This window comes from Carlito syrichta, unplaced genomic scaffold, assembly GCF_000164805.1.
Source record: "Carlito syrichta isolate Samal-C Ts95f unplaced genomic scaffold, Tarsius_syrichta-2.0.1 Scaffold305195, whole genome shotgun sequence".
Lineage (NCBI taxonomy): Eukaryota > Metazoa > Chordata > Mammalia > Primates > Tarsiidae > Carlito > Carlito syrichta.
The window spans coordinates 246,260-271,088 of NW_007249291.1; the positions used below are offsets into that span (position 1 = coordinate 246,260).

Genomic DNA, 24,829 nt, shown 5'->3' on the forward strand with positions numbered 1-24,829 from the left:
TTTCTCATATAAACTTCAGTTGCATGTATATGTATTTGTGTGTAATATACACATGTATGTTCACATACCCCAATGAGAAATCTCACTAGCAGGGTAACTATGTTCTTGACCTTTCTGGCCAGTTTCCTTTCTTCCAGTATATGTGTAATATAGGAAGTCAGATTCTAAATAAGATTAGAAGTATCCTTTGTTATTAAAGATGGTCATTCTTACTGGAGGTAGGTGGTATCTCAATGTGGTTTTAATTTGCATTTCTCTGGTGAATAGTGAGGCTGAGCACTTTTTTATGTGTTTGTTGTCTGCCTGTATGTCTTCTTTTGAGAAGTGTCTATTCAAATCATTCTACAAAAAAGATACCTGCACATGCATATTTACTGCAGCACTATCCACAATGGCAAAGCCGTGAAACCAACCATGCTGCCCATCAAAACTGGACTGGATAAAAAAAACTGTGGTGCATATACACAATGGAATATTACACAGTCATAAAGAAGGACAAACATAGGGACTTTACAGCAACTTGGATGGATTTAGAGTCTATAATACTCAGTGATCTGTCACAGAAACAAAGAACAGAGTACCACATGTTCTCACTCATAAGAAGACCTTGAACATTTACCATAATACTATAAGAAAGGGATTGGCAGTAGCGGATAATGCTGGGGTGGATGTGGGAGGTGGGAGGAGATACAGCATCAATAAGGATACTTGATCTCAAACCAGGCAAAGTGGGGACTAAAGGGAGACCCAAACTTTACCTGTTCGATGACCACTTATATACCTAATTCTGACTTGTACCCACATCTTTAAAATAAAAAAGTTAAAAAAAAGAGAATCACCAAAATTATCTTTTACAGCCAAATTATTCCCCAATATCATTTTACATTTGTTTCCTTCAATGAAATCAAATTGATATTTTTCTTAAATCTATTGATATTGTGATGATTATTATTAGTTTTATGGAAATAAACAAGAGTCTTCCCAAATGAAAAAAAAAAAAAGTTTACTCTGTGAATAAAGAACCAAACTAGGGAAATGGTAGGTTTGATATGTCAAGCAGTGTCAGACAGCTTGATGCAACCACCTCAGTAAGTCATTATGTTCTTGATTTTAGCACCAGACAGATGGAGTTTACGAGCCAGGGGAACCCTCTGTCTTAGATGGACAAAGCCAAACTGTTCTGATTCTTCCTTTCCTATGTGAAAAGCATGTTTTGGGTTTGAGGGTGATTATACTTATCCTCTTAGAGTTCCTCTCATTGCTATGATACTGTCCACATTCTAAACATGCTCATGATTGATTAGAATTTGTACTTAAATAATAAATCAAGTTTATTTGTCTCTTTTTCATATCCTATTCTGTTTACAATTTTGAATCTTTCTGTTTCCTGATCTTTGTCTCTATTCTACCCTTACTAGAATGGGTGCTTTTTGAGGGTGAGGTTGATTTCAAATCTATCTTTGTCTTCAATGCCTTGCAAGCATAAAATAAAGCACCAGAGATCTGGCAAGTTCTTAGCAACAGTAATTAATGAGTGACTTGCCTCTCTGCTTATTTTATCTTTTCTTGCTTCCCGAGTTGGCTTTGAAACTGCTCCCCACTTTCTTGATTTATGTTCAACCAGATTCAAAAAAATGGAAAATACACTAACTTATACCTTGTAAATATTAGATATTCGTGTAACAGAATTTTTCCATATATGGAAGCAGAGAGTTTCCATCACCTTCAGACTCATCATTCACAGTATTTGATGATATCTCATTGCAGGAATTTCTATCCAAAGTTCATTTGTAGATGTTTATTCAAAGAAATAAACATTCTCTGCACCTTCTTATACAATTGACTGAATGTCTCTTTTCTCCTTTCAGCACCACCAAGGTAAATGGGATACAATAAATAGAATAGTTTGGCACTGGTCAGATAAGATGGATAATTATAGGTACTGTGCCTAGCTAATGGAAATATTGTTTTAAAACTGGGATGATTTCCAAAACAAACACTTCACTAATGAAAACAAGTCTATGTGATATACACCAAGGTTCTTCTAGGTCCTTGACAAGATGACTTACTGACGGGCAGAGTGAAGGCAACTGCCAATATTCTGTCCCTTTAACCTTTGAAATCCTTTTTGACTGATTTGAATGAGTCAGGTAGTAGTGTAGACCATTATCTAGCTGTGTTTTCTTACTGCTGCAGTATGATTTCTAGTGATAATATTATCTTAGTTATGTGTAGTGCTTTACTCTTTATAAAATGTTCTTCTATTTTTCACATTTGATCCTCATGACAAGACTGTGAGACAGGTATTATAAAACTCCCTTTATGAAGGAGAAGAGTGAAGCATAGAAAGTACTGTATTTCTATGCTCAGGGAATAGTTGGGGAGGAGGGATACCAGAATGTAAAACAAAGGAAAAAAATTACTTATCACTAACATTTCAGGTAATTTTTCCTGATGATCTGTAACAGAGAGTTTATTTCTCTGCAGTCAGCAGTCTATGTCTTCACAAAGCTAAGCATTTGGATGAGTACTGACAATGTCTACCGGATTGATATAGGTAGACAAAACCATGAAATAGCTTACCATATATATATTTTTTTTTTTTTAACAGAGCCTGAAGATTAGACTATTATGAATCTGTGTGCATAATTCAGGATGAGCTTGTTCTTTGTTTTTAAAAAATCTAATAAATTTTTCAAGCTATTCTTATAGGAATAAGAAGACTCTGGTTCTACTTCTTTAAAATATAGAATTATCTACTGTCTGAATCTACTTTGAAATGCATCAAGAACATATGATATGTTGATGAATGGATAGTTAAGATGGGCAGATGGACAGATATGTTGTAAAGTAAGTAAAAGTTAATGGTAGAATGTAGTTCTGGGAACTCTGTTGTTCATTATAAAATTCTTTCAACTTTTTCATATGTTTATTTTTAGTTTTTGGGGTTTTTTTTGAGTTGGAGTCTCACTTCATTGCCCAGACTGGAGTGCAGTGGGCACTCTCATGGCCACCCTAGCATTGACCAGCTGTGCTCAAGCGATCCTTCTGCCTCAGCCTTCTTAGTAGCCATAACTACAGGCACTCACTACTTCACCCAGCTAATTTTTTTATTTACTGTAGAGATGAAGTTTCGCCAAGTTGCCCATGCTGTTCTAGAACCTGTGGGTTCAGATAATTCCTTCACCATGGCACCCCACAGTGCTAGGATTATAGGCTTGAGCCACCATGCCTGACCTAAATTTTTTAATATTAAAATGTTGGGAAATGAAAAGCTCTTGGCATCACTGAAAAAAAAAAAGTTATATCTATAGAGAGAAATTTCCTAATGTTATCATATAGATTTTTCCTAAACATGGCAAACACTGAGAACAATATACAAACTAAATGAGTATTTTTTCTCTTTTCATAAAAATATTTAGTGTTTGTATAGCCAATCAAAATTTAACATAGTATCATCCAATATTTGAGAGGAAATACATTCCGATAATTATTTGGGAAACATATTGGCTCTTGGGAGGGAAATGCTGACACTGGTTATTAATTGCTAGAGTTTGGCTTATTTTATATCTTCACAGAAAGTCTGTATGTATGCTTGTGCTTATCACAGTGCCCTACACATAGAAAGAAGTTCATAAATGCTTTGATGATGATGATGATGAGAGACCTGGGAGATATGACCTGGAGCAACCACTTCCATCTGTGAGCTTCAGTTAGCATCAGTAAAATGAGCTATTGGACTAGAATTCATTTATTGTTTCCCAGATTCCCATCCTAGAATCCCTCTGTCCTGTCAAGCCTCCTTCAGTATTGGTGCAGGGTGAGACCTTGGGAGAGTTAGGAAGGAGGTGGGGGTGGAGCTTCATGGGCAGACTCCTGACCCCATCCCCACAGTGTGGAGGACAAGGTGCCAGGAGTTTTCTCTTGGCTCTTGGGCCATTTACATTTCCAAATGTGAGGATATCTGTTTAGTGGTTAAATTAGCATTCATTATTAGATTAGAAGTCCTCTTGCAATATTTTTCACAGTATCAACATTTTTTGTCAGGCCCATTTTTGAAATATAGCTTCCTAAATGTCGGTGTCATGTGCACTCTGCATTGGCATGGCTAAAAGCATTTAAGAGAAGAATGAGTTTGGGGATAAAGGGAAGGCTGAAGCATCCTATGAACATCATGGTTTTCTCTCAGAAATGGAATTTCAGCACTAAAAAAAAATGAGTGATACCAAAATTTGCAGGTGCTGGTTTGACTACCTCCTTTCAGTAGCAGCTAGTGATTTTTTTTTAATTAAAAAAATGGCATTGTCTTTGGACTTTATTTTCTCTCCAACGGCAGCTACTCCAGTACTATTTAGCCAGTAAAGATTAGACATGGCCCTTTCAGTGTCTGTCTGAAATGTGTGAACTCCTTTCTTTATGGCTGTTATCAGAGGTCAAAAGAAAGCTGTGCAGATATATCCCTTAGATTACCCATGCACTAACATTTCTTTTTAATATAATAAATTTAGGTGCTTGTGAGTAATTCTCCCCTTGGGTGTCTTAGACTAGTAAGGCAAAAGATATTAAATAGGCTTTTGGCATTCCTAGAGCTGGACTAATTAGTTCTTTGCTTCCACACCCAGTAAACCTGCGGCTTCATTTCTATATTTCCTGTGAGCAACCACCACCAACCATGCCAGACTCTCTTTGGCTAATGTGGGATTTATGCTGTTGTTTATGCATATGTTCACCATGCAGCCACTTTCTTTTCTGACCTCAAAGTGGTTGAAAGATTGACATCCCCAGGAAAACAGGGCACATTAAGTAACACTGCTGCACGACACTAAACAACCAAACATGTCTCCAATCACCCAGGACAGCACAGTCCCCAAGTGTTTTAGAATCACATTAAGATGAAATGTGGACAAAGCAAAAAGAGCTCTTCAAAAGCATAAATTGAAAAGGATAATGACTGCTGTCACTTTGTGATGGAGGATTATGGATTTCATAGTTTATGGATTCTTTCTAATGAGAAGATTAACTTTTCTCAATGGATTAAAAATCCCAGTGACTCAAGTGTCCCCTGCCAAAAAGAATCTGTGTACTCCAACTAAAAGTAGAATTTTTCCATGATCCTGGCTCATGTATGGTTAACTCTGATATTGCCAGAAAGAATATCAATGGAAAGCGTAAGGTTTTGAAATTTTCTACTTTAGCCTTAGCAGTAGAAATCTACTTCTGAATCTACTTTGAAATGCATCAAAGGATGATCAGATTATTTTGAATAATCTAGAAATATCATATAATGTTTAAAATGATAGTTTACCCACAGTATAATGGATACCTTTCCTGTTTATAATGATGAAAAAAAGAGAACTTTGGTTTAATTAAATTTTTTTATTTTTTAATGAATATTTTTTATTATGATTTTCTGGGGTACAGTTAAGGGTTAGGTGTACAATTACGTTTCATTCAGGCACCCTGTTGATAAGAGGTGTTTCCTCATCCCCAGACAGATATTTGCGACTATTAATCCCATCCCCCTCCCGCCTCATAGTTTCCTAGTACCGTCAGTCATTTTCTTATAGTATTACATTGGATGTTCAAGGTCCATTATATGAGTGAGAACATGTGGTACTTGGATCTTTGTTTCTGTGAGAGGTCACTCAGTATTATAGACTCTAGTTCCATCCAGGTTGCTGCGAAATTCAGAATTTTGTTCTTTTTTATGACTGCGTAGTATTCCATCATGTATATGTACCACATTTTTTTAATCCAGTCCTCTTTTGATGGGCAGTATGGTTGCTTCCAGGTTCTTGCTATTGTGAACAACGCTGCGATAAACATACGTGTGCAGGTATCTTTTTTAGAGAGTGATTTGAGGTCTTCAGGGTATATTCCCAGTAGGGGGATTGCAGGGTCATATGGAAGGTCGATTTTTAGAGCTTTTAGGAATCGCCACACTGCTTTCCACAGAGGTTGCACTAGTTTGCACTCCTGCCAACAGTGTAGAAGTGTTCCCTTTTCACCACACCCTCTCCAGCAGCTGTTAATTTTTGAGTTGTTGATAATTGTCATTCTGACTGGGGTTAGGTGGTATCTCAGTGTGGTTTTGATTTGCATCTCTCTGATGATTAGTGAGGTTGAGCATTTCTTCATGTGTTTGTTGGCTGCTCGGATGTTTTCTTTTGTGAAGTGTCTGTTCATATCATTTGCCCATTTTATAATGGGGTTGTTTGGTTTTTTTCTTTTCAGCACATTTGAGTTCCTTGTAGATCCAGGATGTTAAGCCTTTGTCAGACCTGGTGTTGGCAAATACTTTTTCCCAGTCTGTAGGCTGTCTCCCTGCTCTCTTGATGGTTTCTTTGGCTTTGCAGAAGCTTGTCAGTTTAATGAGGTCCCACTTGTCTTTCTTCTCTCTTATGACCTGTGGGTTTCGGGTTTTGTTCAGGAATTGGAAGCCAGTTCTGATTTCCATGAGGTTATTTCCTTCCTTTTCTAAGGTTCTTATGGTTTGAGGTTTTACATTTAGGTCTCTGATCCATTTGGAGTTAACCTTTTTGCATGGGGATAGATAGGGGTCCTGTTTCAATCTTCTGCATGTGGTCAGCCAGTTTTCCCAGCACAATTTTCTGAATAGGTTCTCCTCTCCCCAGTGGTAGGAGGTGGGGGCTTCTTCGAAGATGAGTTGGTTGAGAAATTGAGGTTTTGCTTCTGGAATCTCAATTCTATTCCATTGATCTATATGCCTGTTCTGGTACCAATACCAAGCTGTTTTGATGATTGTAGCTTTATAGTAAAGTTTGAAGTCTGGTAATGTGATACTACCTGCTTTGTTTTCTTTGCTGAGGATTGTTCTGGCTATTCTTGGACGTTTGTGTTTCCATATGAATTCCTGTGTTGTTTTTTCTAGGTCTGAGAAGAATGTTGCTGGTAATTTGATGGGTATTGCATTGAATTTGTAGATTGCCTTAGGTAAGATGGACATATTCACAATGTTGATTCTTCCAATCCATGAGCATGGGATATTTTTTCACTTGTTTGTGTCATCCTTGATTTCTTTGAGCCAGTGTTTGGTAATTTTCATTGTAAAGGTCTTTCACGTCTCTGGTTAGAAAGATGCCAAGGTATTTCTTTTTTTTTTGTGGCTATTGTGAATGGAATTGTGTTTTTGATTTGGGTTTCTGTTTGTTTATTATTGGTGTAGAGAAATGCGCTTGTCTTTTGGACATTTATTTTGTATCCTGAGACTTTGCCAAAGGCCTTTATCAATGTAAGGAGGCTTTTGACAGATTCTCTTGGGTTTTCAAGGTACACAATCATATCATCTGTAAAGAGATAACTTGACTTCCTCTTTTCCTATTTGGATACCCCTGATTGCCTCCTCTTCTCTGACTGCTCTAGTCAGGACTTCCAATACTATGTTGAACAGGAGGGGTGAGAGTGGGCATCCTTGTCTAGTTCCAGTTTTCAGGGGAATCGGTTCCAATTTTTGTCCATTTAGGAGTACGCTGGCTGTGGTTTTCTAGTAGATGGCTTTTACTATTTGAGGTATGTTCCCCCTATGCCTAGATGTTCGAGGGTTTTTATCAAGAAGTGGTGCTGGATTTTATCAAAAGCTTTTTCTGCATCTAATGATATGATCATGTGGTTTTTGTTTTGACATCTGTTGATGAATTTAATTACATTTATGGTTTTACGAATGTTGAACCAACCTTGCATCCCAGGGATGAAGCCTACTTGGTCATGGTGGATGATTTTTGAGATGTATTGCTGAATCTGGTTTGCTAGGATCTTGTTGAGAATTTTAGCATCTATGTTCATCAAAGATATTGGCCTGTAGTTCTCTTTCTTTGTTGAATCTTTACCTGGCTTGGGTATAAATGTGATGTTGACTTCGTAAAATGATTTGGGGAGAGTTCCATATTTTTCAATCGCCTGGAATACCTTCAGTAGGATTGGTATCAGCTCCTCCTTAAATGTCTTGTAGAATTCTGCTGGAAAGCCATCTGGACCAGGGCTTTTTTTTGTAGGAAGTTTTCTTATTACGTAGTCGATTTCCTTGATTGTTATTGGTCTATTTAGGGTCTCAATTTCTTCTTGTTCCAACCTAGGTAGGTTGTGTGACGTCAGAAAGTCCTCCATTTCCTTAAGGTTTTCAAGTTTGTTTCCATACAAGTGTACGTAGTAGTCTCTAATGATCTTTTGTATTTCTTCAGGGTCAGATGTGGCTTCATCTTTTGTGTTTCTGATTGTGCTTATTTGGATTTTTTCTCATTTTTTCTTGATCAGTCTAGCTAGGGGACCATCGATCTTGTTTATCCTTTCGAAGAACCAGCTTTTTGTTTCATTGATTTTTTGTATTATCTTTTCGTCTTCTATGTCCTGGATTTGGGCTTTTATTTTGGTGATCTGGATTCTTCTGCTGAAATTAGAGTTTTTGTGGTCTTGCTTTTCCAGCTAATTTAGGTGGCTTGGTTGGTTGTGAATTTCTGTTCCTTCCATTTTCTTCATGTGTGTTTGTAGGGTATAAGTTCCCCTCTTACTACAGCTTTCAGGGCATCCCAGAGATTTTGGTAAGATGTTTCTTCATTTTCATTTGTTTCCAGGTATCTTTTGATCTCTGTTTTGATTTCATCATTGACCCAGGAGTTGTTTAGCATCATGATGTTTAGTGTCCATGTCTTTGTGGGTTTGGGGGAGACTTTGTTAGTGTCAATGTTTATTTTTATTCCACTGTGGTCCGAGAAGGTACATGGCAGAATTTCGGTCCTTTTAAATTTGCTTATGCTTGATTTATATCCGAGTATGTGGTTGATCTTAGAATATGTGGTGATGAGTAGAATGTGTATTCTGTGGTCTTTGGATGGAGTGTTCTGTAGGTATCAATTAAGTCCATTTGGTCCAAAGTCACATTGAGGTTCCATTAGGATAGATATTTCCTGTTGATGGATTGAGTCTTTTATCATTATGTAGTGGCCTTCTGTATCTTTTTTGATTTTTAATAGCTTGAAGGGTATTTTGTCTGAAATTAAGATCGCTACTCCTCCTTTCTTTTGTATTCTGTTCGCCTGAAAGTTTGTTTTCCATCCTCTTACTTTGAGTCTGTGGGTGTCCTTTCTAGTGAGGTGAGTCTCTTGAAGGCAATAGATTGTTGCCTGATGATATTGTATCCATTTTGCCATTCTATGTCTTTTCAATGGTGCATTTAGTCCATTCACATTTAGGCTAATAATTGAAATGCAAGAGTTGATCCCTGTCATAAGGTTCTTACAGAGTTGTTCCTGTTTGTTTGTTGTCTTTCACTACCTGCTGGCGATTCAAGGTAACAACACCGAAACGGGAGAAACAAGCTTGATAATTAAATTTTTTTTAAAAAGGAAGGGGAAAAAGAACCAGTAATGCTGGGTATCATATTAGGAGCTTTATATATATTCATTGGTTTAATCCTCTTCATGGCTGTGAGGATGATTGTCTCACTTTTACAAGGTAAAAAAACTGAAATTCTAGAGACATTAAGTGTCTTGCCCAAGGCTAATACAACTAGTATATAGGTGAGCTAGAATTCAAACCCAGGGCCATTGGATCCTCAGCCTGTGTGACTCTCCCCCTGGCTTATCCAGTGTGCTTCTGTGGATAAGGACACAGGGGTATGTATTCCAGATTACCCACATTTCTAAAAATGCTTTAACTCCAGAATCAAAGAGGAGGGACCTAGAAAATGTCTGCTAAGCATTGGGGCATACAGTCACAGGAAAAGAACTTAAGCTTGTATTTGTGAGCTCTGTACTTGGAGTCACAAGCACTAAGGTCTAGACCCAGCTCTGCCACTGACTAGCTGTGTGACCATAGGCAAATCTTTTAGTCTCTGCGTCCTATTGTCTCAAGTATAAAATGATGGTATTGGGTTAGATTCCTAGGATGCATTTTACTGTAACCACATTGTACAAATTCTACTCCAAATTATGCTAAGTCCTACCATTTCGGAGTAGAGAGACCAAATAACTTGCTTTTTAGTGGTACCTTAACTTATGTTTCCAGCTTCTTAGGACCAGTTGGAAAACTTTATTTTCACATATATTGCTTGTTAGTGTCTAAAAATAATTAGCATCACTCCTTAAATTTTAAAGAAGTAATAATTGTGTTACTGAAATCTAATTCCCAATTTTCTTAGCATGTTTGAAAGATGTAGATGGTTAGTAGTGCCTCTCTTGTAAAAGTGAGTAAGAAGAATCTCATACTACCACTGAGAGTTAGAGCATTCCCTGTGAGCTCAGAGATGGATTGGGAACAGACTCCAGGTCTGCTGGCTTACCGTGTGGTACTCTTCTCTCTGAAACCAGCTTTTTTTTTTTTTAAAGCAAAATTCCATTTTTCCGGAAGCCTCTGGAGTTTCTATTCCTTTAGACTCTCTGTTTCCCTTTCATAATTCTGCCGCCATATCTTCACACTTGCAGAAACACATCTGTTGATACAATCTTAGCACTTTCTTTGTTAGAGGTGGCTGGAATAAGAAATAGAACTACTGAATTGTATCAAAACTTCATTATAAAAATCGGGCATGTTGGTTACCCTTTAGCCTCAAATCCAAATATCGTTTACAGCTACTATATGTATCTTCATAAAGAAAAAAGAAAAAGTGGGCACTTTGTAAAAAATGAACTTCAAAATTAGGCAGAGAACCCGGAAAACAACAAAGATAAGAACAAAAGGCTGAGATTATTGCTAATAAATATGACTCTGTGTCAAAAACTATCTAATATTAAGAAGATCCTAAAGTCAACAGAAGAAAATAATTTTGTCTTCTATCCAAAATATAAGTTATTGTGAATCCTCATTTACAACATTTATTCATTCAAGAAATATTTTAAAGTGTCTGCTACGTGCCAGCACTGAATACACAGTAGTGAACAAAACAATTCCTGCCCTCAGAGAGGCTACAGCCTATGTGGAGATAAACAGGAAACAAATAATCATGCAAATAAACTCATAATTACAGATTGTGTTAAGTGCTATGAACAAACAATGGAGAGATGAAATATAACAGATGTACTTGTGTAGTTGCTAAGCTTAATATTTGTCCACAGAAGTAACAGAGTGGTGAACAGAGTAATTAAAATGCCCTGTCCTCAGTTTTCACTTGCTGTCATTTCTCTGCAGTCCTTGCCTGTTGAATATTCCCCACTTTACCTCCTAAACTTCTGGAAACTTTCTTTTCTTCTGGTGTTTTGTGACTTGATGGATCTCAGGTTCCTACTTAGAATATACTTAGAGGCAATAGTTATAGAGTACCTCCCCTCTGCACTGTCAACTTTATCTGTCCCTTCAACACAGGTGGGCATTTATTGCTTGTTAGTGACTAAACATAATTAGCATCCCTACTTAAATTTTTAAAAAATTAATAATTGTGTTAATGAAATCTAGTTCCCAAATTTCTTAGTATGTTTGGTCCTTAGACAGCTTCTTATACCCTCTTCACTTAGGGGAACTTCTCTGCAGCTAACGCCCAATCTTATAGGTCTTCAGCCAACACTTCTTACCTGCTGAACGGTAGCAACCTGATTTTCCTATAGTTCAGATATTGTCACCTTTCCTTCCACTCTCCCCATCACCTCTCATTATTGCCCAGCCCAGCTCTTCTCCCCTGACTTGACTGTTTTTGTGAAGTCTGTTTCAGAGTGTCTCATGTTTGAAACCTTCAAGTTAGCTTTTCTTCCCTTTCACCTCTAAGTAATCATGAAGTTCCACAGATTTTACCCCGAAGCAGATAGAACAGACATCTTCTTTCTTCCATTCTTATTCCCTCCATGCTTTGTTGCCTCTTACCTGGATTGCTGCCAAAGAAAAACACAGTTCTAGTCATATCACTCCCTTCCTCATAAACCTTTGCAGACTTTTCATTGCCTGTTGAAATAAGTCTTGACATTTACTCTGAAATGAAAGACCCTCCTTGACCTCTCTTCAACCTCCTTTCCAAATTCAGTACCCATAGAACCTTTACTAATGCCTGCCTGCACAGCACCACTAGCTAGCTGGGGGCCCTTGGGCAATGATTGTAACCTCTCAGACCCCTCAGTTTTCTCATCAATAAAATGAGAAAGATGACTTAATAGAATGTCTTTGTGATTGCTGCTAGGCATATGATTCCACACATGTTTTTCTTCTTAAGATTCTATGAGTATATTTGATGCTCTTTCATAATTTCTGTTATTTCTTATACCTGAATTGCTTTCTGCCTCTTAGCTGCCTGTTTTCAAAGCCCAGTTCAAATGCCATTTCCTCTTCATGAGGCCTTTTCAGTCCCATCTATACAAATATGACCTCACTCTCCTTGAAATTCCATAGGCTATGCTGGTGCACTTTTTTACTGCCTTCTGACATAATCAAAGTCACTGTGTACTTTTCTTAACTTTCTTCCCAGGTAGTAAGTTCTCTGAGGACAGTGGATATGTCTTATTTTATCTTTGAATCCCCAGCTGCTAACAGATTCCTGGTATTTAGTAGTTGCTTAGTAAATCTTTAATTGGTAAATATAATTAATTATCTTTAAATTATAGAACTTCTTCACCAAAAAAGATAAAGAAAAGATATATATTATACAAATATAAACTTTTCTAGGTAAAATTTTGCTTCAGGCTCATAATCTTGATAGCTTTAATTTTATGTTTTTATTATTCATGTAGGATTCAAGCTGCATACCTTGGGGACTGAAATCAAACTCAAAACTATACTTTTGATGGATCATAACTACTAAAACTTAGTTTTTTAGATTTAAGGTTCAACGAGCATGTGAATATTAGTGAAAGATGACACAAAACAATAAAGCGATTTGTATTTCCAAAATAATAGCATTAAATCTATCATAAAGTCATTCTATTTCATGATTTGAAAATCAAATAATAATTTGTAAAACCATTTGATTTAAGTTTGAAAGAGTACAACTCAGTTATATATTTTGTGACCAGAAAAATAAATTACTTTGAATCTTATGGAATAAATGTCCACATATTAGTTACACTGAGGACAAAAAATTTATCTGACAAAAACTATCAATTGTTGTAGTCATTGTCATCAACACATAGTATTTATTGTGAGTCTATTCTATTCTCCATACTATTCCTTGAATTATCATAACTCTATAAAGTATATACAGTCGACTCTTGAACAACATGAGTTTGAACTGCATGGGCTCACTTTTATGCAGGTTTTCTTCTGCTTGTCACTTCTGAGACAGCAAGACTAACTTCTCTTCTTCCTACTCCTCCTTAGTCTATTCAAAGGGAAGACAAAAAGGATAAAGACCTTTATGACAATCTACTCCACTTGATACATAGTAAATATATTTATGGTTTTCTAAATAACCATTTGTTTCTCTATCTTACTTTATTGTAATTCATAGATGTTAAGTAACTTGGCTACAGCCCCACAGTAAATAATTATGGAGCCAGAATTTAAAACCAGAAAAGTATTACATCAAGGTACTCTTTCTAAACTTTTTCTTTTTCTTTTTTTGGGAGGGGTGAGGAGAAATAGCACATGCTTTTTTTTTTAACTGACCAGTGTCACTGTGAAGTAACATGGCCATGGTCCTCAAATTTCAGATTTTTAAATTTATCTTTGTATCACTGTTAATGGAAAAAAATCAATTCATGTGTGAAGGAAACAAAGAAGAAAATAAAGATGAGAAACTTGAAGAATAGTGAACATGGCTAATTAAATATGCTGCAGAAATTAGTTAACACTAAGAGTTAACCCAAGATTGAGCAATTAGAAAAACCCACATAAAAAGTTAGAATTTATGGACATGAGAACGAGACCACCAGCACTAAAACATGGTCAACACATTTTCATTTCTTTTTTCTTCTTTATCATCTGCCATCCCTTTTTGGTATTTCTAGAATTGACTGGTAAATAACTACTGTAGTCAAAGAGAAAAAAAAAAAATTGAAACTCAACAGATCAACGTACAAAGCCTAAGAGGGAAATCAAGATGTGTTGCAATAAGCAAGCTAATTTGAAGGAACAAAACAACAAAATAAAAATTTTGTGGGTAGAAATAAAATGTTAAGGGTAAATTGTGGGGCCCTACATTATACCTGGTGGTCTATGGAAAACTACCAATTGGTAACAATTTTTACTTTTAATTGGTCATGAATTAAATAGTCCTAATTTATGTATGTTTGGGGGGTTAAGTTTACCACCTTACTCAGTGCAGGATGCTACAATAAAATACTATACTCTGGGTGGCTTTAACAACAAGCATAATATTGAACAAGAGGAGTGAGAGTGGGCAACCTGGTTTTATTCCAGTTTTCAGAGGAAATGCTTCCAGTTTCTGTCCGTTTAGCAATATGCTAGCTGTGGGTTTATTGTAGATGGTGCTTACTATTTTGAGGTATGTTGCTTCTATGCCTATCTGTTCACGGGTTTTTTTATCAAGAAAGAGATGCTGGATTTTACCAAAAGCCTTTTCTGCATCTAATGATATAATCATGTGGTTCTTGTTTTTATATATCTTGATGTATTTTATTACATTCATGGTCTTGCAGATGTTGAACCAGCCCTGCATCCTGGGGATGAAGCTTACGGTCATGGTGGATGATTTTTGAATTGTGTTGTTGGATCCAATTTGCTAGAATCTTGTTGAGAATTTTTGCATCTATGTTCATCAGGGATATTGGCCTGTAGTTCTCTTTTTTTGTTGGATCTTTACCTGGTTCAGGTATCAGTGTGATGTTAGCTTCATAAAATTATTTGGGGAGAGTTCTGTCTTTCTCAGTTGCCTGGAATACTTTCAATAGGATCGGTTTCAGTTCCTCCTTGTATGTTTTGTAGAATTCCACTGGAAAGCCATCTGGTCCAGAGCTTTTACTGGTCTATTTAGTGTCTCAGTGTCTTCTTGTTTCAACTTTGGGAGGTTGTGTGATGTCAGAAAGTCCTCTATTTCATTTAGGTTATCACGTTTGTTTCCATACAGGTGTGCACAGTAAACTCTGATAATATTTTGTGTCTTTTTAGGGTGAGTTGTGATTTGAACTTTTGCTTTCTGATTGTTTATTTGGACTTTTTCTTTCTTTTTCTTGGTTGTTCTGTCTAGGGGACCATCAATCTTGTTTATCCTTTCAAAGAACCAGTTTTTTATTTGTTGACTTTTTTCTATGGTATTTTTGTCTTCTGTGTCCCTTATTTGAGCTTTTACTTTGGTTATCTGGATTCTTCTGCTAAAGTTAGGGTTTTGGTGGTCTTGCCTTTCCAGCTCCCTTAGGTGATTTGTTGGGCTGTTAACTTGTGATCTTTCCATTTTTTGTTGTGTGTTCATAGAGATATAAATTCCCCTCTTAGAACTGTTTTCATGGCATTCCAGAGGTTTTGGTAAGATGTTCCTTCATTTTCATTTGTTTTCAGTAATCTTTTAATTTCTGTTTTGATTTCTGTATTGACCCAGGAGTCACTAGCATCATGTTGTTTACTGTCCATGACTTTGTGGATTTGGGGGGAATTTTGTTGGTGGTGATATTTATTTTTATTCCACTGTACTCTGAGAAGGTACATGGCAGTATTTTGATCTAATGAAATTTGTTTATGCCTGATTTATGGCTAAGGATGTGATCAAAGACCTAAATATAACACCTGAAACTATAAGAATCTTAGAAAACACAAGAGACATCCTTATGGGAATCCAGTTTCTGGCCAAAACCCCAGATGTCCATGCCATAAGAGATAAGATAGACAAGTAGAGACCTCATTAAATTGAAAAGCTTCTGCAAAACAAAAGAAACCATCAAAAAAGCAGGGAGACAGTCCACAGAATGGGAAAAAATATTTGCCGACTGTATATCTGACAAAGGCCTAACATCCAGGATCTACAAGGAACTCAAATGTGCTGAAAGGAAAAAAACAAACAGCCCCATTAAAAAGTGGACAAAAGACATGAATAGACACTTCTCAAAAGACATATGGGCAGCCAACAATCACATGATAAAGTGTTCAGCCTCACTGATCATCAGGAAAATGCAAATCAAAACCATATTGAGATACCATCTAACTCCAGTAAGAATGGCCATCATTAATAAAACAAACAACAACAGATGCTGGGGAGGATGCAGAGTAAAGGGAACATTTCTACACTGCTGGCGATAGTGCAAACTAGTCGATCTCTATGGAAAACAGTGTGATGATTGCTGAAAGAACTAGAAATTGACCTTCCATATGGCCCATCAATCCCCTTACTGGGAATATACCTGGAGGAGCTCAAATAATTCTACAAAAACGATACCTGCACATGCATGTTTATTGCAGCACTATTCACAATAGCAAAAACATGGAACCAACCATGTTATCCATTGAAACTGAACTGAATAAAAAAAAAGTGACACATATACATGGTGGAATATCATGCAGTCATAAAGAAGGACAAACATATGAACTTTGTAACAACTTGGATGGATTTAGAGTCCGTAATACTCAGTGAATTGTCACAGAAACAAAGAACTGAGTACCACATGTTCTCACTCATAAGTGGACCCTGATCATTTACCATAATACTATAAGAAAGAGATTGATGGTAGCTGGAAGCTGCCGGGTAGTGGGAGGACACATAACATTAATAAGGGTGCCTAACCTCAAAGCAGGCAAAGTGGAGACCAAAGGGAGGCTCAAACTTTATCTGTACGATGATCACTTGTATACCTAATCCTGAATTGTACCCCACATCTTTAAAATAAAAATAAAAATCATAAGAAAACAGAGATAAATCAGTTAAAACAAACATACATACATACATACATACATACATACATTTATTTCTCATGTTATGCAGACTGGGAAGTCCAAGATCAAGGTGCCTGGCAGATTTGATATTTGGTGAGGGCCCTCTTCCTGTTTTGCAGTTGGTCACCTTCTTGCTGTTATCCTCATGCAGCAGAAAGAGAAAGGGCTCTGATTTCTTCTTTGTTTGTTTTGTTTTGTTTTGTTTTGTTTTGTTTTAAGTTGGAGTCTTACTCTGTCACTCAGGCTGGAGTGCGGTGGCATGCTCATGGCCACCCCAGCCTCGACCTGCTGGGCTCAAGCAATCCACCTCAGTCTTCCAAGTAGCTGGAACTACAGGCATGCACCACCATGCCTGGCTAACTTTTTTATTTATTGTAGAGATGAGGTCTTGCCAAGTTGCCTATGTTGGTCTCAAACCCATGGGCTGAGGCAGTTCTCTCACCTTGGCCTCCCAAAGTGCTGGGATTATAGATATTGGTACTTCAATGTAAGCATTTTATGGAGTGTGGGACACAAACCTTCAGGCCATTACAGCCTCCTTCTGCATTTCACAAGAATGGATGAGTGTCATCCTGAATCTCAGAGAATTTTAGAATTTTCAGAATTTGGGAAATGTCCTTAGAAATCAACTAGGTCTATCCCACATTTTGTAAAACAGAAACCTATAGAGCTACAGATGGGGAGAGATTTATCTAGGGTCAATGAGTTTATAGCTGAGAAGGAACTGGAACCAAGGAAGGACTTTTATCCCTCCTTCTTGTTTATTACAGCATGTTGCCAAATCTGACCAGAAAAAGATAAAAATGTAATTTACCTCTTACCAGCAGGCAGTACTGCACAACTTCTGCCACAGACAACACAGAAAAGGCAGACAGAAGGGAAAAAATAAAGCGACTTAAGAAAATATGCCTTCTTGCCAACAAACTGGTAAAATGCTAAAAGAAAGAAAGAAAGAAATAAAATGTGGGCAAGGGACCCTGGGAATTCCTTATTTCCTTTTCACATAAACATTTTTCTAGGGATTACCTCATAGGGCAAGTGTTCTTTTAGCAAATCCAAAAGAAGTATATTCTCGTTTTGATTAAAACTCCATGCTATGCTGATAGCTGATTTAATCTCAGGTCCTGCATTATACTATAAAATGGTCCCATAGTATCTACCAAAGGTATATTTCAAATGTGAATATTCCTGCACTCTTAACGAAAGTCCTAGTGGAGGAACAAGCACCAGAAGTAGAAATCTAATTCTATAAAAGGTAAATGTTGATTGCAATTACATGAAGTCCTTAAGGCCGTGATGATCTTTCTCTAAGGGCTTGTAGGGAAAAGTTAATGACCCTCTGACAAAAGTAATTTATCTCCTTTTATCTACTTTATAATTTGCGAATGAGCATAGCCTATACAAGTTGAACAGACTACCCTAACTGATGGGCAGCTTGTTCACAGATGTCACACAGGTGAAAGCACTGGCAAAACTTGAGAGAGCTCATATTCTTCCATAAGAGCTGGGACTTAAATTGATCTACAGAACTCCACAGAGGAGATTTGAGAAGTCCTACATGGTGCCTGGGATCATCATTTAGAATTCCTGAGGGAATAATGGATGCTTGTTCCCTGAACCTGCTGTCTGATATAATTTGAATTGAACCTTGAAGCCCCTAAAAGTCTGGATGCAGTGACCATACACTCAGTTCCATTTATTCAACAAGCCAGGCAAGGATCGTCAAATCAATAACATGACTGTGCCATCTGCCTTCCCTTTGCTCACCATCATAATGAAAAATGACTCTTTAAGTGTTCTGCGAGGCAATTAACTCTGAAGGCAGAGCTGTAATGGGAAAAGGCCGAGTTACATTTGTATTTGAAACTTTACTGGTAAAATGGAAAGGAAGCTGTTGTCCATATTAATAGATACATAAAATGTATAAATGGGGTAATTTGGTATTACTCTATTTATGCATAATATTATACAACTGCAGAAACACAGAGCTAGGAAGGGCACTGAAATGACATATGGCTCCTCCAACTGCCTGTAGCCACAGCTGGTGACCCTGTCCGGAATCATCTTGGACAGACAGACTGTTTCTAAAGACATTCCCAAAAGGCATGCTTATAACTTCCGGGACTAATTCATTCTATTTAACGGTCTTCACTGTAATTTGAACCCATTTTCTTTTGTTCTCTTTCTTCTTGTTTCCATCTCTCCAGAAATAGAGAACAGCTGACTGTGCTCCCTAGAATAATCCATCACGTGATGGAAGGCAGTTTTGAAATCACCTTCCAGCCTTCAGTCCAGGTTCAGTACTGTACTCCCAGTCCTTCTATCTGAGCCTTTAAAGAGCCTGGCTTCTGCTTAGGTCATCTCATGACTCTCAGAATGCCATTTAACCTTCCCAAATACTACTGACTCAAGAGACATGAAATATAAAAGGACTCTGTCCCTTTGTTTGACAGATGAGGAAATTAAGACTTATCTGAAGAGACAGACACCCTCAGAGTCCACCATTTACTGTGTGGCAGAGCCAGCCCAAAGGCCCTCTCATGCTCTACTCGTTGGCTTCTCAGTGCCCTACCTCCCTTTTAAACCAACTGCCCTGCCCTACTGGCTGCTTCCCCACTTGCAGTTCAGTAGGACTCTTTTGTCCCATCCCCTCCTGACCTTTTCTGCCATTCTGTGTTCTGTATTTATGCTCACTGTTTTCCTTACACACACACACAAAGAGTAGTTTCAATTAGTTAGTTAGTTACTCTGATGTTTCAAGGTCATTTTTGAAGTTTAATCCTATCTTTCCAGATGTCTTTCTCATGCCCTGTGACCCATTTGATGTTCTCTGCAAATATAATTTTAGGAAGATGTTAGATGCTTCACAATGCTTGATTCCAAAGGGACTTTCAAAACACAACTTATTGAAAATGCACCATACCTCTGTCCTACAGGTACCAGTCCCTCCGCCTAGACTGTTCTGCCTATTCTCACCCTCCCCCCAAATGCACACCTCTCATTTTGCAACAAGAGAATTTCTAGTTCAAGGGCGACCTCCTCTGTGAAACGTTCCCATCTCTACCCATCTTCAGTCCACTACTTTGTTTTTTCATTTACTACTATAAATTTTTATTACTCGGTCTCAGTTTCACCCAGGCAAACCAAGGGCAGGTATCCCTAGCGGCTAAACAGTGCCAAACACATGAAGGAAGGCCAATACATTTGCTTAAATATCTTCCTCCTTTCTCTTACTCCCCTGAGCCTGTTGGTGCAAATTTCCCAGAGTCCAACTTTTAAGCTAGCTGTGAACTCAGACTTTCTGCTGCCCTTTGTCATGTACTTGTATATGTACCTTGCTATGAATTAATTCTAGATGTTTCTCGGGTTTTAAAAATGAAAAACTTCCTTAATCTCTGGCCTAAAATTTGGTTTATGAAATATGATTGAAGACTTTGTTCAAGTTAAACTGATTCCTCACTACTGACTAGGGCTGTTGTTTCAGCCTATCCTAGATTTGTCACAAATCCTATTAGTTATTTTGCAATATGTGAATTTTTTCTAAGTTTAGCAGATTTCTTTTGATCTTTTGTTATTTTTTACCATGTATAAAAATATCACTTTGATAGTCTGGTCATTCATAAGATCATTGTTTGATCATTTTTAACACCATCCTTTTTCTTTTCCTTAAAAAATGAATGTTTCATGGGCTCTTCATTCTCAGTGCTTTAAGTATGATCAGAGCCCCCATCATTTCTCTGGGTGGCCTATGTGTGTCATCAGACTCTGCTTCTGCTGTTTGGACCATCCATTTATAGAGTCTGCTGATCCTTGTTAGGCTACCTGGCTCCTATATCCTTTGTTTTAGGTTTTAAATCACAGTTTTTCCTTAACACTGAGAATTTTCAAGTACTTTTAAAGTTTCTCTATTTTAAGCATAATTTTATTAGCCTTTTTCTTGCGTGTAAAAATAAGGCAATCTTTCAAAATCTATTACCTAGTGCTTTCCAGCTTATATTCCATTTTCCTTTCTATTTCCAGTGGATCACTTTAGTGCTTTTCACTTTCCCTAATGCTTCAGAATGACGCTTCAGAATAACTCTGATCTTTTGCCAGGCTTCTTAGGCAACTTGAGTCTGGTAGGGCACTCCTACGTTCCGTTTTAGCTCTTTGGTCAGCTCTTGCCTGTCCATCTGCGCTTCCCCTCAACCTCCTTTTCCCATCTGCATCAAAAGTATTTCTCAGAAATGGAAATTAAAACATCACTTACATACTATTTCTTTCCTCTTATGTTGATGAAAACTAAAAAGTGTGCTAAGAATGCAGATTGGTACAGCCCTGCTGAAGGGGAAGTTGGCAATACCTAACAGAACTATACATGTACTTTTTTGACCCAGCAACCCCTTCTAGGAATCTTCCCTCAAACACACCTCCAGCAATATGAAAATACATCGGCATGAGTTATTTATTTCAGCATCTTGTTTGTAATAACAAAATATTGAAAAAACCTAAATGACCATACATAGAAAGATAGTAGAAGAATAAATTATGGTACATCCACAAATGGAATACAGTGTATCTGTAGCAAAGAATGAGGAAGAGCTCTATGAACTAATAAGAAATTATTTTCAGAATATATTGTTAAGTGAAAAAAGTAAAGTACATAAGAATATCTAGAGTATGTTGTCCCTAATGTAAGAAATATGAAATATAAAATAAGAAAATCTATAGATATCTACAATTGTGCAAAAAGATGCAGAAGAAAGATAAATCCCACAGAAAAGAGAGTAGAAATGGGGTATAAAAATGGGGCAATGAAAGAGAGGATGGGGGAATGAAGAGAAAGTGACAGTTCTTAGAGTATACATTTGTATATAAATCTGACGCTAAGAAACATTGAGATGTCTCACATACCCAATCAGTCAGGTTGTGGGGGAACCCAAAATGAAATACAAACTTTATAAAATGAACCTAAATATATTGCATATTAATAAATATACTATGGGTGATAAAGAATAAAAAAGCATATAGTACACACATATGTACTATAGTTGTATATTTGTTTATCCTACAACAGCGACATGGAGTATCAAATTCTGACACCACTTAATGGTCTATGCTGGGATTAAACAAAGTAAATATATTGTGGATGATGAGAGATCGTTTTCTGAATGCCATAGAAAAACAACACATTTGGAGAGAGTGAGAAGACTAGAATGAATCCTGTTTTGTTGGATTAGAATTAGAGGGATCAGCATGAATTTACTCACATACAGGTCTACACATATAGAAATATAGCTGTGTACGTGTGTATTCGTATATATGCATATGTGTCTTAACTCTACCCACCCAGAAGACCTAGAAGCAATGATACCTCAGTAGCAATAAATGTACTTAGCAACCATATCCTGGTTTGTTTGTTTGTTTGTTTTAACACCATTCTCTAATAAAAGGAATCAGGGCTTGGGGCAACTGGTCAGTGCCAGGACTAAGAAGGAAAAATATAAGTTGAGTTTAGAACATCGTATGGTTCCAGAAAATAAGTACTCAAAAATTATGAAGACATGGTAAAAGGACACAGGAGCCAATCTGGAAGAGCAGCTACTGGCCAAAGCTGGAACAACTTGAACAAATAAATAAGTATAGTATTGGATTGTAATTCAATAAACTAACTATCCATGAGTCCATATTAACAGATGTATAATTGAATAAATAAAGTACTGGGAGAGAAGAGGAAGCACTTTCTTATAGTAGAATTTGAATCAATGAATGTAGGAAGAATAAGGGCAATAGAAAAATCACCATTAGACACATACCATAGTAGTAATTGCTAACAGGACAAAATTTGATGTAAAGCAACACATTTGCATAGTCAGACTGTCTTTCATAAGACATTTGATAATTACAAAGGGAAAAATAGTAAATGTATAATAAGAAAACCTAGTAAACATGACCTTACCCAAATGATCAAGGTTAATATAACTAGTAATAAAACATACAGAAATTATATACTCCTGACATTTTGGACTGAGAAGAGAAAAGTATCACCTCTTGGTATTCTCCCTAAATGTGTAACACCAAAATAACCATGAGAAAAGATTGGACAAATTCAAATTGAGAGACAGTTTGCAAAATAAAATGACCAGAACTCTTCAGATGTGCAAAAGTCAGAAAACACAAAAGATTGAGGAACTAACACATTAGAGTCTAATGATAATTCAGTGAGATCCTGAATTAAACTGTGGACAAGAAATAAAACAGTAGTGAGAAAACTGGTAAAATTCACATAAATTCTGTAGATTATGCAATAGCATTTTATCAGTGTTCATTTTCTGGTTTTGACCATTGTATTCTGATTACCAGAATGTTATTAATAGGGGAAGCTGAGTAATGGGAAAATGAAATCTCTGTACCGTTTTGTAACTTTTCTATATTTCTAAAATTGTATCATAGAAAAAAGTTAATAAAAGTGTTTTGTCAGTCCTTTTTTACAAATTGATCATATTCCAAAGGTTAATCTACACTACACAGACTATATTTTCTCACAGAAATCATATTTATTTTGTTATATGACTCCTGAGCCAGCACTCAAAAGCTAACTAACCTAGAATTTCTATATGCACGTGCATTTCTGTGTATTAATTAGTCCCACTGTATTCCTGAACGTAAACAACATACTACAGGCATGCTCCCATTGTAGGGAAATTATCCCTATTTCACATGAAAAGAAATGACATTTCGGAGAGGTAGCTTTCCCTGCTCAATTTTTTAATTTTAAGATTTTAGAGCAATCAAGTGGCAGAGCTGATTTTAGAACCCGGTCTGTGTGACACCATATTCCCAGCTTCCCTGTTGCTGAAATGTCTGAGGCTTAATCTGCTAGGCTGCTCACTCACACATGAGATGCTGAAAATGAGCACATCTTAGGGGGGACTTCTGTGCTGTCCTCTTGAATTTTCCCTTGATTCTTTTTTTTTTTTTTGAGTTGGAGTCTCACTCTGTCGCCCAGACTGGAGTGCAGTGGCCACTCCCGGCCACCGCAGCCTCGACCTGCTGGGCTCTGGCGATCCTTCCGCCTCAGCCTTCCAAGTAACCGGAATTACAGGCATGCGCTACCACGCCCGGCTGATTTTTTGATTATTGTAGAGATGAGGTCTCGCTGCCCAGGCGGTCTCGAACCCACGGGCTCAGGCAATCCACTCACCTCAGCCTCCCAAAGGCGCGGGATTACAGGCTGAGCCACCAAGCTTCCCTTGATTCTTAAACTACATGTTCAACTTATTTTGTTCATGAGAATGCCTTATTCTTAAAATACTGACTTTTAAATTGTTTGTGGGTTTTTTTTCTATAATTCTGCCTTCCACTTAAAAATATTTGATGTATACATCAAAAAGTGTAGAAATCCTAATGCTATATTAGGTGCAAGACTAATGAAACCTTAAAACAAGATGATATGTATCAAAGAATTACCTTGTGCTTATAATGTATTACCATGTATTTGTTAAAATTTTTGGAAATGCTTTAAATAATTCAGCACCTCAAGACCACGACATGAGACTAAAAAGCTCTTTTCTATTTAAAATATTTATAAAATATGTTGGCATAGATGGTACTGAACAATTATAAGAGGTAGGGCTTCTAATGCAAATTTAATTTCTATTATAACTTTCTGAATTTAGAAAACATAGTCACATTTTTTGTGAAACTGTCCAAAGATACCCACACACAAACCAAAACCACAACAAACAAAAAGCACCATTTATCGGGTATTTACTTTAATTCCATCACTGTAATAACTGTTTTCTTATATTTTCTCATTTAATGTTGCAATAACCCTATAAAATAGATATTAATATCTCTAAGTACAAGTTAGGAAAACTGAGGTCCAAAAAACTTGCCATAGTTACAGAACTCTCATAACTGACAGAGCCAAGATAAGGTCCCAGTGTTGTTTCTTCTCTGTAGTTTATGTTTTTAACCCCTATACAGCACTCTAATGTTTTCCTGACAGGGAAGTATTAAATACAACATAGAAAACTAAGAAGGAAAAAGGCACTAATGGGAAGTATGTTAAGCTTATATTTAATCTGCTCTATTTTAT

At 36.9% G+C, this 24,829-nt stretch overlaps 1 protein-coding gene across 1 annotated transcript in view; it reads left to right on the forward strand.

Moving 5' to 3' along the window:
- LOC103263629 (attractin-like protein 1) overlaps positions 1-24,829 on the forward strand; it is a 239,969-nt gene that overhangs the window by 130,133 nt on the left and 85,007 nt on the right. The window lies entirely within an intron of this gene.